At 39.0% G+C, this 9,190-nt stretch overlaps 1 pseudogene; it reads left to right on the top strand.

Moving 5' to 3' along the window:
* LOC111379412 overlaps positions 1 to 8,553 on the top strand; it is a 23,113-nt pseudogene extending 14,560 nt beyond the window's left edge.
* Positions 8,554 to 9,190: the final 637 nt, after the last annotated feature.

Below are 9,190 nucleotides of genomic sequence, written 5' to 3'. Positions count from 1 at the left end.
AGGTTCACATATAAACCAGAACTGATTCAATATGGTAAATATAGCCATCTATGGTTTGTATTAGGAACTGATTCAATATGGCAGTTTTTTCAGAATATGCTACAAACACCATCTATGTTTTGTATTCGAAAAAACAATCCCAATTGCGTATTGCATGACCCTATCTTTATCAGTAATGATTCCGTGGGGAGCTTTTCCATACATACACTGGAGCCATGTCCTAAATAGCCACACAAAAGTTTCCGAGTCCTCATTCGACAACAAACCACAACCAAGTAGTATTGATTATCCGTGATGATTAACGTCAACAAAAGGGGCGAAAGACATAACCTCAACTTCCAGCTTCTGTTTCACTTGCATTTTCTGTGAACCAATTATGTACATAAGGCTTTTGTGTTCTTCTTTATATACTTGTTTGTTTTGAAAATTTAATTGTGCTCTCTAATTCAAAATGTCTGCATTTCGCCACTATGCCCAGCGATACTTTTATAACTAAACTTAAAAAAAAAAAATTAAAAAGAAATGAAATCTAAGATGATGTAAGAAATTATGAAATATCATAATTTTTACACTATTTCACATATTAATGTTCATATTTTAACGTCTTAAATAAATTTAGTTCATTTCTGAACTAAATTTTAAAGATTTTATATAATAAAGAAATATTATTTAGTTTATAATTATATTCAATTGATAAATCAAAAATGCTTTTCTAATTATGTTGCCAAATAATCAATTTAGTATTTAGTATTTACAATACTTCTTTTGTTGATAACTAAAAAATCATAACTTTTTGAAATGACTCTCATGAAAATAACCATGCCAAATGGACGCTTATCTTGTTAATCGTCGAAAACATCTAGTGCAATATTTAGCTTGCAAAATCAGCACACTGTGAGAAATCGTGTATTTGGCCCTTGCTGAAATTGATAATACTACGTGAAATTTCAGGCTACAAAAAATAGGAGCTTTGGAAGTGAATGAAGTAGTGAAGCAACACGAAGCATGGCGGTTAGCCTCTTGCATGTGGCTACACGAGTGAGTGTTCCATATTATTATGAATATGGTGTCTCTCCGATTCGTTGGCATTCGGCTTGAGGAGGAGTTTGGTTTTGGAATGTCATGCACTCATTTTACTTCACCAAAAATCTTAGATTCCAAACTTAGCAGTATAGCATATTTGGCTAAGCTTAAAAGCACATTTTTTGAGAAGTATGACATGCTAAATTGCTTCAATCATGTTGCAGTGTGGATTGGTTTTTGTATCTTATGTGCTTTCACCCAAAAAAAATCAATTTTTTGACCCTTTTTAGTCAGTTGGACCCGCATGTGAGAGTTGTGGTAAAAAAGGACAGCTGCCAACGGTATAAAAAAAATAAAAATAAATAAATAAATCATTTTTTTGCCCAAAAAATCAGCTCCAAAAAAGGGCTATGGCTGGAATCGGAGGCAGTTTGTCCTCCTTGTTTGTCCATACAACTATCTCGATTGGTGCCTCTGGTGCTTTATTTGGTTTACTTGGAGCTATGCTTTTTGAACTCCTTGTCAATTGGATAATATATGAAAATAAGTTAAAAATACTATTGACACTTCTTCTGATCATCGTCATTAATCTTGTGGTTGGAATCCTCCCTCACGTCGACAACTTTGCACATATTGGAGGATTTGTTACTAGGTTTTCACTTGGGTTCATCCTTCTAATTCGTCCTCAATATGGGTGGGTGAGCAAGAGAAAAGTCCCTACAAGTTACATTGCACCCTTTTCCGAATCCTAAGTACAAGACATATCAGTACATAATGTTATTAGTTGCACTGATACTTTTGATACCAGGGTAAGTTTCACATAAGTTGTTACCAATCAAATGACCCTCGTCCCTTATGTGCAATTAAAAATTTGACTCAATTCAATGTAGAAAATCTTATTGATCGTTTGATATCTCGTATTTTCTAATTTTCAGATTTATCATTTTCTACTCTTCTTAATAAGGTTGACATTTTAAGATGAAATCTCAAATCTTAATATAGTATCAGAGCTCATAAAACTCCAATAAGTGATTCGTTCCGATTAAAACTCAATAAATGAGTATACGAATTTTAAGATTGGTCTGCTCAAACAAGCCACCATATTGCAATGGTATGTTAAGGGATAAAATCTCATATCGAATAAAGATAAAAAAATATAGACCAACTTATAATGTTTTAGACTATTCCTCTTAATAAGGTTGATTTTTTAAGATGGAACCCTAAGTCTTAATATCATTGGCCAAGTTTTGCTCCTTGATGGGGTCGAGGGAAATGAACATTGTTCATGGTGTCATTATCTAAGTGGTTTCCCTTCACCGTTCTGGAATTGTGAAGCACAATGCTCGGTAACAATTATGTAACTCTATAATATTTCACAATTCGACTTTTCCATTTACAGAATTTGAGGCCATACTTTTTTTACATGTTGTGTGTTTCTGCAGACTTGCCAAGAGGGCTATTAGATGAAACAAAAGCAAGATTTACATATTGGGCAATGGAAACACCACTGACAGTTTCAGAAGCTTTGTATTGACCTATGTACTTGATGTATTCACCACTAGCATTTTTTATTTTTTATTTTTTTATATCCAGGTATTTCAGTTTACACTAAACTAAATTTTGGACCCCCAAAATTCTTGTCCCTAGAACTTTGAAAGGGGTAAATCGCGGGTTATGCCTCAACTAGATCATAGATTCCCCCCACTGCCTGTACACTTCTGCGCACAAGAGATTCTCCTCCAAAGTGATTGCTCCATACCAAATAAATCTAGTTGCAGGTTCCCACCAAAATTCTAACCTCCACCCTGTAGCTAGAAGCAAGACAAATGTTGATTGATCCACCAGTTGAGCTGTGCCCCGGGGGGCATATTCACCACTAGCTTTGTGATCACGATAGGGGGATGAAGAGTCTTACCTTCAATATTTGAATTATTTTCCGTCTGATACGGGACTAAATTAGCTAAATCTCGCGTTACATTATCTAGCCTTAGGAGTCATGAGTTTTGTGAATTGATACGAAGGTTCACCTAGGCCACCTCACTTCTAAAGTTAGAATATGTAAAAGTTAATTATTTTTTACTTTGAATAAGATTTTCTACAATAGTCATGTAAACTAGATTTTATTTTTTATTTTTTTATTTATTACAATACGTATGGCCATCATGGTAATCATTTAGAAATATACCCTTCGTTTATAGAATTATATGATGATTTTGTTTGGTACACTGAAAAAAAATATACTTGCTAATTATTAGTACTCCTTTCACGTCTACAAAAATTAAAAGATTTATATAGGGATGTGTTTCGCGCGGGTTAGTCGCTAACAATTAAAAGGGATCAGACGATTGTGTAAGGGACAAATCTCTTGAGACAAAGTCCCAAAAAGGGGTATTCTTTTATTGGCGATGACTTTACAATTGGAAATCGAAAACAAAGTGCCTCCAAGGGGCGCAAGCACACGAGTTACTGAAAAAAGTGTTTAAGTATAAAACTAAAGAAATTAAAATTACATGTTCTCTGTTCGAGAGTTTTTGATTCGGTCCTTTGCTCTATGTCTTTTCTCCCTTTTATACTTCATGGACAATCTCTTTGTGATCAACCGCCTAAAAACTGCTTGATCGTTCTGCAACTTCCACTTTCCTCATAATGGCCAGCTTGTCATGAAAACTGCCTTATTTAACTGCTGCCATTACTCTTCGTCGTTCAACCGTTTTCGATTGAATTCCTTGAATCGTGAAACGTGATGGGGCTGCTTTAATAACTGCTTTGATAACTGCACTTCTTGATAACCATAACGCTTTATGTTTGTTAAGACTTTGGGCGACTTGAAGGTTTTGGCGAGAATAGAGTAATAGCTCTGGGCGACTGCATGGCACTCCATTCGCTCAGATTCTGGGCGACTTACAATCTTGGGCGATGGCGTTATCACGTTCTTGCGCTTCCCTATTTGGGTTTTCATCTTGAATTGTTTGATCGGGCTTCATTCTTTGGGCTATTTGATTTGAGGATTCTCCAATTGGGCTTCATTCCTTGAGCCGTTCGATTTGGGCTGAATTTTTATGTGTCAACAATTACCCCCCAATATGGCAGAATTAATAATAATTATTAAATTTTGTCATATTCACTTTGTGTTTCCAGCAATATTCGAGATTTTCAAGAATTTCAATCATTGTTTTCTTCCATAACTTGAAAAGTTGCGTCGTTTTGCAAACCCTTATAACCCCTAAACACGCCATTTCACTGCACCACCAAATCACGCCTCAAATTTTTCGCGTCTCTCCCACGATTTACTGTTCATCTTTTACTTCCCTGCTACGTAACCCTGAAAAATTTCGTTCCATCTCAAATGGCTACTTCACAATCTCAAGCCGGCGACTTTTTTAGTTTTGATGACTTTCAGAAACTTCTGAGTCGTCCATACATAACTCCGAGTTTTCTCGCGCCCGCCGATGTTAAACGCAATGAGTTCTACTTAGGTCATTTCTTCAACAATGCAGAGGCAGTTGAACAGGCGGCGGTGGATCAGCTGTTTCCTTGTACTCAAGGCCCTCCATTTCTAAACTCTCTGCCGCTGGGGCCACTTCGCGAAAGAGGTATTCGCACTTGGCCTAAATCTGATGTAGCTTTCCGTAGGTGGCATGCTCGTCTTCTGGGTCATGGCCCTACTAAGACACTTTTTGATAGCGCTAGGATTTCTGATTTGTTAGAAATCTCTATTCGCTCCCTACTTTTGATTCAGCACTCTTTTCGATTGCTTTGAGTTTTTGGTCTTTCGAGTATAATACCTTTATTTTCCCTCTTGGCCCCATGTCTATTACTTTAAAGGATGTTGGGGCCCTGGTGAATCTACCACCTTTGGGTGATACCATTTTTCCTGGTATCTTGGTTTCTAGTGGCGCCCCAAAGTTTGGTAAAAACTACACCGAATCTTATTCAAGCCTGCAAACCCTTCACAATCATTCGAGCGCTGAGCCTTCCCATACTGAGCGAGTGGCCTTTCTTCTAGTTTGGCTTTGTAAATATGTTTTGTGTGTGCCAAGCATAAAGCCCTCCCTGAGTTATTTACCTATAGCGCACGAATTGACGTGTGGCATGCCTTTGAATTTATGTTCTTTCTTTTTTGCTACCCTTTATAGAGGCATGACCTCTCTTCAAACTCAATTGAAGAATGGTGCATCTCCCACTGGCAGTGGACCTCTTTGGTTTACTCAACTGTGGTTGAGATCCTATTTTCCATTGCTTGGTGCTCCATCAATCTCTCGCTCCTCTTCTAGCTGTTATGGGCTGGCCATGGAGCCCTTGGCTCTTGTAAATATGTCCAGAAGGGACATTTTTTCATTCTTTTATTCTTTGGATTCAATTTCTTCCTTTTTTCCTTTTCCTCCTTTTTTGACTCCAAACTATGTACATCCCCCCTCCACTATAGACAGTGCGAGCACCTCCCTGCTCATTTGGATCCAGTTTTTAACCGAGAGGGATCTATTTCATGATATTTTGACTAGGACCAATGCCAAGACAGGGGTAGAAATTTATGCTCCCCAATTTTTTGCTCGCCAGCTTGGTTTCGGCCAAACTTGGCCTGTTCCTCCTTGCTATTCAAGGAACTTAATTGACCGTTTTCATACTATTAATAAGGCGGAGGCAGAGGCTATAAATGCTCGCAATCTTCTTTTAACCAGCTATTTCTCATTAGCCCCCTTCAATTCTAGCCACGCCATTCATCCTCTTTTTGAACAGCTCGGTCGTCATTGAAGCGCAGATTATTTGTGACTGACGCCAATCGTGCCTTTCATTCACTAGACCAGCCGAGCATTTCTTCCCCTCCTGTTTTAGTCACTCCTTTGTCCATTCAGAGTCCTTCTCCTCCTTGTCGCACTAAACAGTCTGCTCGTCCATCTTCTTCTCTCCCTGCCAAGCCTACTACAGCCAAGAGTGCCCCAAGCCGCAAACGGCCAGCCTCAGCATCTCCCATTCTGGAGGATGATGTTGATGATGATGATGATGCCTCTCTTATCGTCAGGAGGAAGGTAATTAAATTGGTTTACTCACAAGCATACTTTTCCATACTAGAAAACTTTTCTGTGTGCTAATGATCTTTTGGACTTCTCAGAAAAGCTCAGCCTCTCCTTCAAAGGCTTTGGCATCGACAGCTCCTGCTCCATCATCCTCCGCTGAGGCTGCTTCATCCAAACCGGTTGATGAGGGGACTACGCTTGAAGAGACATCTTCAGTCCCAGAGTCCTCATCACAACCCATGGATGAGCCACCTTCTTCCCAGGGCGTCAACCCTCCAAACATCGAAGCAGAAGGTAATTCAGTTTTTTGATGCCTTACCTTTGCTTGTGCTATTGGTTTCTGATTTGTTGCTCTTGAGTTTTATAGATACTCCTATGAGTATGCCCGTTGTGGCAACATCTTCTCGCTCAGACAAGGGGAAGTCCTCACGAATGGAGGAGTCGTTGGTGGCAGACTTGGCTGAGGACATGCCGTCTTCCACGATTGTTGATGAGGTAATCTTTGCTTCACTTTTATTTCTATCTTGCTCGTTGTAGTGAGAATCTTTAATATTGGCAATTTTCTTTGCAGGATGCTGACAAGATTGTGCGTTCTATCTAAAACTTGTTCGCTTCCTGGGGGCAAGTCAAGATGTCTCGTCCTGCTCCATCTGACCGTCTTGCTGCTTTTTCAGAGGAAGATTTGAAGTTCCTCAAGCAGTCGATATTTGAGTACGTGTCCTTCATGGATATCGACATTGGAAGGGCTAGTGCTGCCAGACACAAGGATAAACTTGAGCATTTGAATGCGAAGTTGGAGCAAGCACTGACGCTTCCGTCGCTCAATCTTTCTGTCGATTTTAAAGCGACGTTGAAGGTTATCCACTCCGAGGTCCTTTCTTTGCTGGCCAAGAATGCTGAACTAAAGGCCAAAAGTACTCAATATCTACGAGCCGTATCTGAGAAAGAGTCTTTGCGAATGGAGATTAACAAGGCTGAGGACGAGTTGAAAGAAATCTCTTCCAAAGTCATGATTGAAAACTCTTTGATAGTTAACTTAGCTGCTCAAATGAAAGAACTTCAAGCCAAAATGGACGACTGCCAAGCGAGAATGGCTGCTAAAAAGCGCAACGCCTCCCAGGGAATTGAGCGAACTAAGTCCTTGGTTGAGCAGTACAAGAAGTTGGAAGTTGATGATGATGTCATGGCCAAATTGAACATCACTTCCTCTTGGCAGAACGAGAATTGGGAAAAACTTAGGGAACGAATTCGTTCAGTGTGGGGTGGACTGTAATTAAGATATATGATGCCTTTTTCTTTTGTAATTTGATTTTCCTTTTGTAACTTTGCTCATCATTAATGAACATATATATTAACTTCTTGTGCATTTATTTGATATTTGTTTTTTAGTCGTCAATTCTTCAAGCATTTAACTGCTTTGTGCTAAAAATCTTGCCCATTTTCTTTTGATATTTCCACCATTTTTTCCAAGACTTTGGGCTATTTAATTCCATTTATTAGGCAGAATGTGGCTGCTCATATTCTGTCTCTTCATTTCCAACCCCCTATAAATGCACGGATGCTTCGCATTTTTCATCTTCCATCTTCATCTTCATTTTCTTCTTTGAAACCAATTTGCTGCCATTGTTTGGCACTCTGACAATCAATCTGATCCGAAACCTTCGTCTTTCTATGAAAATGGATTGTTTAGTCCGCCCATTTTACTATTTGCCTTGATGTCACCTTTGGTGTGGGAGGTATAGGAAATATTTTTTTGGCCAGCAGCAAAGTTTTTACCATCGAAGTTCTTCCTATCGTCTCTTTGTCCTTTACAAGGAGTCGATGATAGAAGGAAATTTTTGGGATGCTTGCAGGCCACATTGCTTGCTGAGAGTGCTTCTCAGTTTGCTTGCTGAAAGTGCTTCTCAACCTCTTTGCCCGCCATTGCAGCGATGTATTTAGGAAGGTGGTGAGGCCAGTCCACCCTCTTACTCGGCGATCCCACCGGGAGATTAGTTTACTTTTGATTGTAGTTTGTAGAGTATCCATTATTTGTATTTTCGCATCTTTGTAATGAACGTTTGATAATAAAGGACTTTATTTGAACGTATTTTGCTCTGACTTTGTTATCCTTAATCGTTCAACATATTTTGATTATACTTTTGTCTGTTCACATTCCCATAAAGAAGGAACATATTTTTTCAAATATTTGCCGTTAATGAATCTCACGTACTTGGTGCCGTTTAAATCTTCCAAGTGATACGCTCCATTGGGCGACACGCTGTTTATTTTGTATGGTCCTTCCCAATTGGGCGACCACTTCCCGTACTTTGGATCCTTGCTATCCAAAGGGAGTATCGTCTTCCAAACTAGTTCACCCAGGCTGAACGACTTGGCTATGACTTTTTTATTATAAAACTTAGCCATTTTTCGTTTTTGAACTTGCAATCTATCTAAAACGTCCAACTTTAATTCGTCTAACCCCAATAAATTTTGAACTAGTGATTTGGCATATTCATCATCATTCAACTTATATTGCAAGCACACTCTAATCGATTGCACGTTGATTTCCATAGGCAAAACGGCCTCCTGTCCATAAACAAGTTGGAAAGGAGTAACTTTGGTACTTGACCGAGGTGATGTTCTATAAGCCCATAAGGCCTTGTTCAGACATTCGTGCCAATTTATGGCATTTTCATCTATCATCTTTCTGATGATATTTTTTAGAATCTTATTAGAAGATTCCGCTTATCCGTTGGATTGAGCGTAGTATGGTGTGGAGTTTACTAATTTAACCCCAAACTTGCTCAGAAATTTGTTCACTTGATCCCTATTCAAAGATGTTCCGTGGTCTACCATCAACGTTTGTGGAATTCCAAACCTATAAATGATGTGATCACGGATAAACTCTATAACGTTCTTTTAGGTGATCTCTTTCAAAGGTACCGCCTCTACCCATTTGGTGAAATAGTCGGTTGCAATTATAACAAAAGTATGTTGCTTGGACGATGGGGGATAAATCTTCCCTATCAAGTCTATCGCCCAACCCTTGAACGGCCAAGGTTTAATAATAGGTGTCATCTCTCACGCTGGCGCCCTTTGTATTGGACCATGCTTTTGGCATGCTAAACAACTCTTTGCATACTGAACGCATAATTCTCCCATCTTTGGCA

Source organism: Olea europaea, unplaced genomic scaffold, assembly GCF_002742605.1.
Source record: "Olea europaea var. sylvestris unplaced genomic scaffold, O_europaea_v1 scaffold1985, whole genome shotgun sequence".
Lineage (NCBI taxonomy): Eukaryota > Viridiplantae > Streptophyta > Magnoliopsida > Lamiales > Oleaceae > Olea > Olea europaea.
This window is presented reverse-complemented; position numbering and strand designations above follow the sequence as displayed.